The following is a 13,794-nucleotide window of genomic DNA, read 5'->3' on the forward strand; positions in this document are numbered from 1 at the left end:
ACCTTGGACTCCAGGCTCAACGGGACCTGGAAACAGAGATCCTCTGCCTGCTTCCCCCAATCACTGGCACCTCAGGTATCATACCCAGACAACCCCACCCTACCGGCGCCAGATAGGAGACCTCCACTACCTATACTACCCAGCCACCGCCACACTCCAGGCCGCATTCCGGATCTCGCCGCCATGAAGCTCTGACACATCATAAGACACTTTAATACCCATTATCCATATTTAACGCACCATATTTGATGAGGTTCAAATATGGTGTGAACCATGGGAATGCGCGTTCCCCTGGAGATCTCTCCGGCCTGCGGAGAGACAACAGTGGAAAGCGCTCCTAATTGGGTGGGTTCTGTGAGCGGTTCCGACCTGAAATAAAACTAGTGAGGATAATAAATAGGGGGCCCAAGACGACACATGCCGATCAAGGGCAACTTTATTAACTGCCACGCTGGTTTTATACTTTTCTTAGCAGGGGGTTGGTACATAAGTTGTCAATCATCAGGGAAGTGTCTTCTCAGACCAAATAAGGAAAGGTTCGGGGTGTATTAGGTGGGCTTACAACATTCTTCAAGAGTAGATTGAGAAATAGTGGGGAGAGGAAGCCAAGGGTCTATCTGGCAGGAGCATCTGGCAGGAGGAATGCACAAGGTAGAGGAAGGTATTCTACTTTAGGACTTTATGGCGTCTCTTAGTTAACTGCCCTGGGCTACTTTTACCTCTTGAGTTTGGCTATTTCCTTTGTCACAAGGGCACCTTTGCCTCAGGTCAAGCAAAGCTGGTAATGGAATTTTCTGGTTTGTCCAGGGTAAAGGTTTCGGGGTCCTCTTTTGTTCAGGGTCCTGAGCAGTCCCCAACATGGGAATACTTGTAAGGGCGATTAGAGGCCACCCTAAAAGCTTCCATCCCTCTTGGAGAGCCCAGCAAGCTACCAAGAGTATCCTGCTTGCACGGCAGAGCCTGGCAAGCTACCCATGGTGAATTCGATATGCCAAAAGCAGTAAAAACAATGGGCCTCATTCCTCTGACACTGAAAGAGCCAAAAATAAGGCAGCATTAAGAAGGATGAGCAAGGAGAGGCTGATAAAATCTCAGGAATGAACTAGACTGCCAAAACAAAGAAGGACTAAAATAATTGTCTGTACTTTCAACCCATGTATGCTGGCATCAGAAGCATCCATTGAGGACCTGATGGTGCAAGCACAAAAGATCAAGTATGACATCATTGGTCTGACCGAGACAAGAATGCATCGATCACGTCACACCATTTTCGACACTGGAGAAGAACTGTTCCTCAGAACATGCAACAATAGAGGCATCAGTGGTGTTAGTGTCCTTGTCAACATGAACTTGGCCATGAACATTGATTCATTCAAATGCCTAACAACCCAAATCGGATGATTATGCTTGAATAGATGTTGCTCACTGCTGGCAATTTCTATCTTTGTCATCTACACACCAACATCCAACCACAATGAAGAAGAAATTGAGAAATTCTGCATGGAGCTGAAGAAGTTCTATAAAGAATTCCACATGACCATACCTTCTATAAGATCATTGCCGGTGATTGTAATGTCAAGATAGGACCTAGAAGGTCTCCTGAAGAACTCCACATCAGGACTCATGGCTTAGAATGGACTGATCAGGCTGAGAGACTGAGTTTATCAGGTCTACCAAGAACATCCATGGTAACTCACAGTTCCAGAAGGCCAAATCTAAACGTTGGACATGGGAGTCTCCCGGTGGACAGTTCCAATGAAATTGACCACATCACATTCAATCAATGGTTTTGCCTGACCAATGTCGCTATTGTCCCAAAATTCCAAATGGGATTGGACCACCGTCTCCTTAGTGCAAAATTCTACTTCACAGAGCAGGGATAAAGGACTGCAAAGTTTAAGTTTAGGAAGAGAACTCCCAGAATCACCACCAACTGGGAGCTTTTTGGCACTATTGTGGCAACGGAAGATGCCATCATTGACAACATCGGAATACGATCGACTGGTTCAGCACCTCCATGACTGCTCAAGGAATGCCGAGAGTGGGAAAGCCACAAATAGATGCCTATCTTCGGAAACTCTCGAGCTCATTTGCCAACGTGGTTTGACACGAGACAGGCAATCACAAGCTAATGTCCAAGCTTGCAAAGCTGTGCAGAGAAGTGATAAAGAAATACCTCAAAAAGGGAAAAGCAGCAGTGTTGGCCAATGCTGCAGAAGCCGGGAAAAGTATTCACAATGCTCTCCTGTCCTTTGCCAACTACAAGACCAAGAAGACTGCCCTCCAACATCCTGATGGATATATCACATCTTCCAGAGGGCAATGGAGAGGATTATTCATTACTTCTACTCGGATCTCTTCGACAGCCACGTCCACCTGTTCACATAAAAATTCCACAGGATGGATATGTCGTTCCCAACGTCTTCCGTTCCAAACTCTGACATGCCATTTTGTCGGTAAAGATGAGTACAGCATCCAGTCCAGAAAATGTCAGACCCGAACACCTGAAAAATCTGCCTCCAGTATTCGTCAATACACTGGCTCAGCTCTTCATACACTACCTGTCCGAATGCCAGGTTCTGTCACAATGGAAAATCAGCATGACTGTTCTGTTGTACAAGAAGGGATACATCCACAACAATGATAACTATCGCCCAACCTGCCTGTTGTCCGTCATGTACAAGTTGTTCACTGGAGTCACCCTGAATAGAATAGGCAGAACACTAGACAAAGGACAACCATGTGAGCAAGCCAGGTTCTGAAAAGGATTCAGCATAATCGACCATATCCACACAGTGACCAAAATCATTGAAGTTTCTCGAGAGTTCAAGATGCTGCTCTGTTTAACATTCATCAATTTATTTTTTTTATTACAAATACAGCACTGTGAGACTTTATTGTAATGAGAACATTAGCAAGATTTTAAATATTTTACTCAAAACATGACATTGTTCTGATAAGTAAAATCTAATTCATTTTTTTAAATTTATTTTATTGAATCACCATGTGGAAAGTTACAAAGTTCTCAGAGTTATGTCTCGGTTATACAATACTCAGACACCCGTCTCTTCACCCGTGCCCATATTCCACCACCAAAGACCCCATCTACCTCCCAACACCCGCCCTCCCACCCCCACCCCTGCCTGCGTAATTGATAAATTTCACTTCATTTTCTCTTTACCTTGAGTACTTTCCATAATTCAACACAAAACTCACTATTGTTGGAGTTTACCCCCAAGAAAGACAGCCCTACTGCCAATGAAGCATTTGATAATTAGTTTTCCATTGCTGAGACTGGAGAGATATGAAGTTCCACTGTCAAGTACATAGAATATTTTTCCCCCTCCTTCCCGAGCCACCAAGTTCATGCGTGCTTAATAAACAGTCATCATATTACGGCTGACACCACACCGTCTGACGAGAAAAAGAGATATTTCCTGTCCTCAGCCAGCATGGGCTATAGCTTAGTTCACAGTCTAGAGACAAGGCTGCAAGCAGTTTCTGGAACCAAAAGTAGTTCCTCTGGATTCTGGCTGATCTGCAGCAACACGGCCGCACAAGAGTGTGGCCACCCGGGTCGAATCTCGGCGGAGCAAGCTCTGGTATTGGCCCGAGACTCCCCAAGTGACCCACTGTTCCAAGTACATAATATTTTTAAATTTTAATTCCCCCCCCCATTCCCGCGCCTCTAAGTTCGTGGCTCCTTCATAGACCTCATAATATGGTGGATGCCACACCGAGTTTCTCCCAGAAAAGGGAAAAGAACCGAGAAAGGAGGATATTTCCTCTCGTCGGCCGGCGTGGGGCTATGGCTTAGTTTACAGTCTAGAGAAATGGTTGCTACTTTGATTACCTTCTATATTTCAATAAAAAACTAGTATCATTGTTTGGAGTTAATGACCTCAGACCTGCTAAAAAGGAACCCTTTCACATTGCTGACAATAAAGATATAATAGGCCATCAAGGCCGCGTGGTTTTGTTTTTTTTTTTTTTGTATGAAGTCCAAGGAAAAATTTGCCAGTATTTGCATCCCTGCAAGCTTTTACTTTCCTTTTGTGGTGCTTATATGGAGAAGCCTGTAGAGAAAAACCCTGCCCTGCTGGAGGCGAATGGGCCAGGGACTCCCATCCCAGTCTGGGGGCCTCTCCGGGAGCTGCTCATGTCCATAGTAGCTCAGTTGCCGCCAGGGTCGAGCTCGTAGGCAGCAGAAAAGCACATTCATCAATTTAAAGAAGGCCTTTGATTCTGTTGAGACTGAAGCGGTTATTAAAGCCCAAGTCAAACAGAGCATTCAAACTCAGTACATCAAGATCCTCCAAGAGCTGTATTACAGATTCACCACCAGGACCTCACCATTCTACAAGGGAGAGAGGGGTTTGACAGGGTGATGCCATTTCACTGAAACTCTTCAGTACCATCTTCGAGAACATCATGCGACCACTGGAATGGGAAGGAATGAGAGTAAAGATAGATGGTTGGCAACTATACTACCTCCGCTTCACCGATGACATTGTTCTCATAACACCAAACATTAGCCAAGAGGCACAAATGCTAGCCGACTTTGACCGAGAGTGTGGAATGGTCAAACTGCAGCTGAATCTCACCAAGACAATGTTCATGAAAAATGAACTAGTCCCTGACATTCCATTTGCTCTCAACAGAACTAATATCTCTGAATGCAGCAGCTATGTGTACCTGGGTCAAGAACTCAACATGAGGAATGACTTGGCACCAGAACTGCAAAGGGGGAAAAGAGCAGTGTGGAATGCCTTTAAGAGCGTCAAAGAAGTGGTCAAGAGGATGAAGAAACTCCGGCTCTGGGCATATCTTTTCGACTCCATCATTCTTCCTGCACTAACATATGCCTCAGAGACCTGGGCCCTATGAAAACAAGACGAGAACACTATTCGGGTATCCCAAAGAAAAATTGAAAGAACTCTGCTTGGAATATCACATTTCATTCAAGTTAGAGAAGAAATCCGGAGTTCCAACCTCTGTCAACGGTGAAGAGTCAGGGATGCTGTCTCGTTTGCCAAGGTGTCAAAAATCAGATGGGCCAGACAAGTAATGTGATTTAGAGACAACCGCTGGACTAGAGCTATTACCGACTGGATTCCACAGAATGTCAAAAGACCATGTGGCCTCGGTATTTCTCTGTCCCTCTCAGAGAGCCCGGCAAGCTACCGAGAGTATCCTACCTGCACGGCACAGCCTGGCTGTGCCATGAATACCCGTGGTGTATTCGATATGCCAAAAACAGTGACAACAAGTCTCACATTGGAGATGTTACTGGTGCCCGCTTGAGAAAATCGGTGAACAGTGGGACAACATAATATGGACTTTTTAAATGAATTTTCTCTTTGCAAAATCTGGGGAGAGGTTTGTCAATGGACAGAAAGAAAGAGAAAGTGGTGTGATGTCAGCTTTTGCAATTGATTTTCCTCACAGTATTTTGTAGGGTCAACAACAGAATGCTCAGTCTTTCTCCCAAACCAGGTTCAGATCCTGTCCCGATCTGAGCAGGCTTGGAGATCTCAGCCACAGGTAGTGATAGTAATTTCTTCTTCAGTTGAATTACATTTTATTCATATCAACTGATTAAGAAAGATACTATCGTCTCTATATTCACACAATTTTTCCTCCTACTCCTCTTACTAATACCACACCCATATTAAACACTTCTGATTTTTTAATAATTTCTGTGGATTTTTTCATTGGAGCACACAGATATAAGTCCAGTTATTCAATGTGAGTGTTACAAGAGAACATGGATCTTCCTTGTTCTTGCTCATTGAGACTATTCCTTTAAGTCTTCACCTGCTTTTACTAAAAATGTCTATTCCAATAGAAAAACGTGTGTGTGTGTGTGTGTGTGTTTTGATATACTGGGAGGTTCATGATGTGCGCTCAAAAATAATTGTGTGTGCTCTCCCTCACCATGTTTGTTCAATGGCCAGAAGCTAGTACCCCACACCAGTACCAACAGACACATGAGGGAGGGAACATGTGAGAGAGTTATTATTGGGCTTTTGTTCTGACACTAATTGTAGTTCACACCAGACGACATAGACTAAAGAAGACAGTCAGTCTGTCCTTGCTTTAGACCACAGTTATAAGTGAGACACTCGTGCTTCCCACACGTTAGCAGGCAGAACAGACACTTGAGACTCCCCCCAATGGGCTTGCTGTCACTAGAATGACTCACAGAACTCTTTCAGAGCACTACACATATAATTGCACTTTAATTAACAAGGATAAAACTGAAAAAATGCTAAATCAGAGAGACATAGTGGGCAAGTCAGTGGGGAATTTAAGGGGTGAGAACACAAGACTCCATGTGCTCCCCTGGAGAATCCAGATGCATCAGGAACCCAACAGAGAGATCTGTTCAGTGGAGTTCAGGAGTCTGTGTCGTGAGCTTTCATCCAGGATCATTACATGAGCCAATCAAGTAAATTATCCAAGAACACGATTCAATTCAAAATTCAGCCTCACTCTTTCCCTGGAGCTCACAGGTCAGGTGGTTGTAATTCTCTTAATATAGAATGGTCTGTTTTTTCCATAACTGTACATGATCCAGGAACTCTGTAACATTTTTCTTTAATAATAAGACTCTCCTGTAACTGAGGGATTTGCAGAGATTTTGAAAGCTCTTTGCCAGGTCTTCCTTAGGAATAAAGACTAGACGTGCTGCGGTTCAGGGAATATAACTCAAGAGGTAGAGCACATGTCTAGCGGTAGGAAGCCCTGTGTTTTACTCCTGGTACTTCCAGGCCTCACAAAAAGCTGGATGTGGCTCTGGTGATTCCTGGCCCCACTGGATATTGTTTCTGTGTCCCCAAGAATGTCTGGACTCCAGTCCTAGAGAGTTGGTTGCATACTAATTTCTCGACTCATACTGCCTGGCAGGACATTTCTGGAAATTTAAAAATTAAAAAAATGAATTTAATTAAGAAAGCCCATTTATAGTGGTGAACATCTATGGAAATTTATCTAATGCCTGCATGAAAAGTTAGAGCGAAAGAAATTAAAAAACCCTGCTGGACAAGAGTGTACATTGAATTCAAGAAATGAAACTCTCTCACACAAGACAGTTCCAAGAAAAATATTTTTAAGAGATTTCAGATCATGTCTGATGTGTTGAGATACAACACAAATGTAGAACATTGTTTGAAATAAATATACAACATACTTTTATTTTAACATGAATGGCCTCTCTAACTGCTCTTGTTAGAGAAGAAGCTTACTACTCAGTTTGGAAGCCTTTTATGGTTTACCATTAGCTAAGTTCTTTCCTCCCAAGTGGAAACATTGACTTGACATTCATATCTTATTAACACAGTTAATATTAATTAACATTGATTACCATAACAACACTAAACTTTTCTTGTTCAAATTTTTTCCTTCACACTGTCATTTGGGCTGGAACCATAGCACAGCAGATAGGACATTTGCCTTGCAGTCTGGGTTTGACTCCTCTCAGAGAGCCTGGAAAGCTACCAAGAGTATCCTGGCTGCATGGCAGAGCTTGGTAAGCTATCCGTGAAGTATTCTATATGCCCAAAACATTAACAACAAATCTCACAATGGAGACGCTACTGGTGCCCACTTGAGCAAATCGATGAACAACAGGACGACGGTGCTACAGTGCTACAGCCCATTAGAATAAAGATTTGCTTGGGTCACTTTTCAAAATTTCTTTTCAAGAATCAAGATAATTTAATGTGTGAAATATCCAACAGCTTTGATATGTTTTGTTGATTTTATTTCTGACATGACTCTCTCATACTTCTAGCGGGACTTGGAAGTTTAGTCAGATTTTTATTTCCTTTTGGAGGGAGGGTTTCAAGGCCACTTCCTGTCTGTATGTTCAAGATGAATTTGAAATTCTCTGATCAATTAACTGAGAGACAAAAACTATGACTTCATGAAATCACATGCTAATTACCCCCTCTAGTGAATAAAAAGCTACCAAAAGAAAACTATCAAAAGAAACAGTATGATGATTACTATTTCTAGTGTTCTGATGTCTCTATTTAGCGCAAAAAAAGACTTCAAGTAGTTTTTCCAAGAGATGTGACTTCAAGGAGTCATTCTCATAAAATTATTCAGAATGCATTGATGGTTTTATTCATAATCATGTATTTGATAATCATATTGTGTATTGTTAGTGTTAGGTAAGTGAGTGAAATGCAAACTTTGTTCATCCAGAAAAATCCATTTGCCAAAAGAGACTCCTTATTTGATAGGTATTATTTTTTAAATTTTTGTACTTTGATTTTTTTAAATAATGAATTTCTGTACAGTAGATATGACTACAAATATCATTCTTATTAGTATATGCTTAATACCCAATTATAAGAGTGTTCCAAAAAAGACTTCTTGAAAAGATTCTGCTCATTGCAGGTTCAGAATGTTATTTCATATATTGTTAGTTTCCTTCACAATGGAAATAAACTATAGTAACCATATATAGGGATCTAAATATTAATTTGTATAAAATTGTGGTCATATTACTTCAGACTTCTTGGCTTGATCAGTCTGCAGAAGAGAGAAAGTAATTGTTTACATGGGTTTTAATTTACATGATTGCTAATCTTTCAGCAGTTGGTTGAACTATATATATTTTCTCTCAGAGTAATTATACTTCCAATTAATATTGTTTTAAATATTAAAAACTAAGCAGAACATTGTGATCTTGGACTTTGGGCTCAATGGGACCCAGGAGCAGAGATTCTCTGCCTGCTTCCCCCATCTCTGGTGACCCAGGGGTCACAGCCATTAGCCACCTCCTACTGGCACCAGATAATCTCATTGGCCCCCTCCAGAACTCACGGCTGCTTCTCCTGGAAGGAGCATAAAATGAGGCCCCCATAACCTTGCCACCAAACTACACATCAGGCTGTTTACATTCGGGGTGCCCCAGAGTGGAGGCGGGTAAGAGCCTTTCCTGGCCCAAGGGACCCAGCCCCGGCAGCCGACCTCCACTAGCAACCACCACGACACTCCAGATCACTTTCCACACACTCGGGCTGAGCCTCACGCATGAGCGAACATATTCCTGGATGGTGTGGCTGTAAAGTGGCCGCGCAGCACATTATAAGACACTCCCTACCCTTTTTCTATAATTACCATACCATATTTGATGGAGTTCAGACAGTAGACAACAAATCATAGGGGAAATATATATGCCTATCGGAGAGCCTGGCAAACTAGTGAGATTATCCCGCCCGCATGGCAGAGCCTGGCAAGCTCCCCATGGCGTATTCGATATGCCAAAAACAATAACAATATCAGGTCTCATTCCTCTGACTCTGAAAGAGCCTCCAACCATTGGAAAGATGAGTAAGGAGAGGCTGTTAAAATCTCAGAGCTGGGATGAATAGAGACGTTATTGGCGCCCACTCAAGTAAATCTTAGAACAATGGGATGACAGTGATACAGTGATTGTTTTAAAGATAATTTTTTAGTTCCTGTTGAGAACTGTATAGTGTGTGAAACAAATCTCAGCTTAATATTTAGTATTTCATAAGATTGTTGTGGAATGTGTTAGAAGTACTTGGAGCTATACACAAGCAAAAATAAATTTTTTTTTCAGGAACAAGAGTTAAATTCTATTAAAGTTCAGGCATAGTGTTAGGGTTGGCAGATCTCTGCCCGGGGGAGGCTCGGGGAGACAAAAGAACAAAACCAAGACAACTCTTTCTGCAAATGCATGGGGTTTATTTAAGCCAATATAGCTATATTGGGACCTTCAATTGTGCCTCAATAGCGTGGCATAACTGAAGGCCCCGACCTCCAAAAAGCAGGCTGTATTTATACCCTTTTGGGGGAGAAATGAAAATCTCACATATCAAAGGGAATCACATAGGTCACTTAATTTGCATATCTAAACATTTGTTGACAAATGAAAATCTCACATATCAAAGGGAATCACATCTATATATCAAAGGGGATCACACATATTGGGGGAAAATTACATGTATTGAATCAAAGGAGAATCATACATATCAAAGAAAATCACAGGTATTGGATCAATAGGAAAACCATAGGAAACCATAGGAAAACCATACAAAAGGGAAAACCACACCTATTTCACTTAATATGCTAATTTCAACATTTGTTGACCATTCCAAGCAAATGTTTGTTTACAGTTCCTTGGGGCAGTTTGTTGGCCCATTTGGTGACAGAGTCCTGCCCAGTGGAAGGTCTTGAAGACATCTTTCAAAGCAGTCAAGTAGTTACAAAGGGCAACTTCAGCGGTTAACCCTTAACCTGCCCTTCAGTTCTTGACTCTTAACTTGCCCTCCTCTTCAATCCCCACTTCTCCTTGTGAATATCTCTAATCTTAGAGATTGTGAAGGGGGTGTCTCCCGTTGTCTGGACATGCCACTAGTAGTCTCTAGTTGTCTGGACATGCCACTAGTTGATGTCATTCTGGTTCCAAGAGGGGAGGCAGCTTTTTGATTCCATCCTCCTTCAAAGCAGTTGGTGTGTTCAGGATCACAGACCTCTCCAACGGGGTTCTCTGGTGGCAGTTTTTATATCACCTGATTGAAACCAGATATCTCAATGCATACGGATGAGGAGTTCACTCTGGCAGTGTGCTCCCAGCCCCCATGGAGCTCGGCCTTGATACCTGTAAAGACTAGTAATAACTGGAAAAGAGAGAGAGATCATATTCTGGCCTACACTTCCCTTTTCAAGGCTAAGTTGGAACAGTGGCAGTTGACCCCCCCAAAAAAAATTTTTTTTAAAGAGAACAGAGTTCCTCCATTAATGGGGTTCACACTCACAACAGGGCAGTTGGGATTTTCAAGGCCGGAGGGGCTTCCTTAATCTAGCTACCTACTTCATATTCCCCTAGAGATTCCACCACCTTTAATCCTTAAAGGGAAAGTGGTCGAAGTTCCGTCTTCTGGAGCTGCTTCATGCTGACAGAGGGGCGCTGGCCCTGCCTGCACAAGGGGTGAAATCTCAGGCTACCTTAATTTAGTGGGCCCCAGGCAATGAATTTGTTGGGTTCCTCAAGTTATCTGAAAGAAAAGATCAGATCAATTAGACTGAGGGATGGCACTTAGACCCTGGAGATGTGGAAGGTCCTTTCTGACATAGTAAGAACAAAATAGTTTGCTATCTTAGAAAACATAAGAGTTAAAGCAACATAAACCAAAGCAACGTAATGCCATACCCATTTCTATCATAAAAGCAATGGAAAGGAATAACTGCTTTACCCATGGTTGATAGAAAATGACTTCTTATGTCCAGATTTTTCTAGTAACATAGAAGCACCAAGCTACTTCTCAGATAGGAAAAGCTATCCATTCACTGAAACTATCAGTTGGAGCCAGTAGATATTTATACCTTGAATATAAGTGTTTGATCATTTGCATGTCAAGCTGCCAATCCTTTCCTTGATAAGTTCCTTGAAGTTACAAGTGTTAGGAAAGGAGGCCCACTGTAAGAAATCACGCAACCCGGAGATTCTTCTTGCAGTGATTTATTCAGAGACCTTCTCGGGAAAGTGGACCGAGGGACGAATGAGAAGAAAACCATACCTAGCTAGGCAGCTTCCCTCCTTATCTACCCCTCGCTGCCTGCTTACGCCCAAGTGTCTGCAGCTAGTTACAGCTCGTGGCGTGACAAGACATCCTGATTCCTTATTAGGTGTTATCTACAAAGCACGGTGTAATTAACAAGAAACAGGTGTCCACGAAGCATGGTCCCGTGGCGGCTCTCCACAGCCCACGATTCATTAATGAAACAGAAAGCACAGTTCTGAGTTCCTTTCCATGAAAGTTGGCTTTCACTAGTGTTGGAAGCTTAGTGTAACCCTTTATCTATCAATTTCCTTTTGAAAACATTGTTCCAATGCCTATTGTCCCTCTTTTGCAGAGTATTTTAGATGAGTATTCTCTGGATGGGGTATTAATCCCATGATAGAACGAGAATTAAGAGCTGTTAAAATTCTAGTTCTCTCCAAATGACTGTGTTCATAGAACTAAGAGTGAATACTTAGATGTCCACTCTTGGCACTGTAGCCAATTGACAGGTTGGGGGGAAAGTAATTAATTCTGCACTTTGAGCTGAGGTTCCCCCACTAAAGCTCTGGCTTCCAATACCCTGGTCAGACTAGTGACAGCATCTTCAAGATTGAGTCTCACAGACTAGACTGCTTACTTTACAGTCAGCAAAACACATTGTACCTGAATTACTCAAAAGGGATACCTTATAGATCAAGATTAGAATACATTTACTAGATCACTCTATAGAATTTGAATCTAATTCTTTAAAAAGCAAGTTACAGAAACATGGTTTTCTCTTCACCTTCATTTTAAAATTTGCCTGACGGCTTAACAAATCTGACTTGTTCTTTTGCATAAACACAGCAAGATTGGAGAACTCTCCATTTGGGGTACCCCAATATTTACTGAGAAGTCCTGGGGGCTGGCTAAAGACAGGAGGCATACCAAATAACAGCATTAATCTTATGTGGCACGTCAGAGTTACCCAGGCCTGGCCATAAATGTCCCAGGATGAACTGGATGGCTTCAGGTCTTCAGGTTAAACTGGAGGTGACCTTGAGCCTCATTTGCCATAGAGGCATCCTGGCAGAAAGGAGTCCCTCCCCTCCCTTCTTCAGGGCTGGGAGAGATCCTAGTTTCCAGGGTGTTTCTTGATGCTGAGCGTAGGTCAGGCCGTGTCAGTCACATAGATTTCCGGATTCCTCATTCTCCATAGCAGTGATGATTTCCATTCTTTCCTTGAGCCGGCCTGCCTCTAGGGTCTCCCTGAGGTTTGTAGGGTACTTGAAACAGTACCTGTTAAATACATGCTCCTGTCATTTAGACCAATCCCTTGCTGTTTCCCTGGAAGAGGGTTTTGGGGTCCCATAACTGATTTTCCTGTCTGCATGAGGGGTGGACCCTATTACAGAGAGGAAAGACTTTTATCTGGATTTATGCAAACCAACACAGTGCCATGAAACATCAAAAACATACTGAAGGTACAAAAGAAGAGAAAAGCAAACATTTCACTTTACTCACAGTAAGATGCAACACACCCATTTGTTGTGGGTCCTAGTCAAAGGAACTAGAATCTGTAGAGGAAAAGTGTACAATTTAACATCGTATTTAACCCATTCAATCCTATGTTGAGAACCTTGACTTCCCATTAACAAAAGCACTGTACTGGGAGTACTAGAACAATTCCGAAAGGGATTTAAAGAGTTTCTTAAAACAGTGATCAATTTCTTTCCTTCAAACACAACTTCAAACCTTCTACACATTCCTCTATATTCATTCTGTCCTGTAACTTTCCTTCAACTCATTTCAAAATCAACTTCACTTTAACAGGATTCCTTGCCTTTTTTTTTCAACTGATGATATCTGCATCCATTATCTTTCTGACTTAAGACATGCATCTATATTCCTTATAGTCATCCCATAAGTTTAAACTTTTATTTTACTGAACTTAGTACAACATAATCTCCCAATTTAGACAATAGTTACCAATCATTTCATTTAACATGACAAAACTACTCTGCAGTACCATTTCAAAAGCATTAGGTTAGTTCTATAGATATTCATTTTACTGAACTTAGTACAACCTAATCTCCCAAATTTGGACACTAGTTACCAATCATCTCATTTAACATGACAAAATTACTTGCAGTGCCATTTCAAAAGCATTAGGTCAATTCTATAGATATTAAAAAAAACTTTAAAGATGCTCACACCTAAAGTTCTTAAAACATATTCATTGGGCAAAGGTTCAGTTCACATTAGAAATTAA

Source organism: Sorex araneus, chromosome 10 (genome assembly GCF_027595985.1).
Source record: "Sorex araneus isolate mSorAra2 chromosome 10, mSorAra2.pri, whole genome shotgun sequence".
NCBI classification, from domain to species: Eukaryota; Metazoa; Chordata; class Mammalia; order Eulipotyphla; family Soricidae; genus Sorex; species Sorex araneus.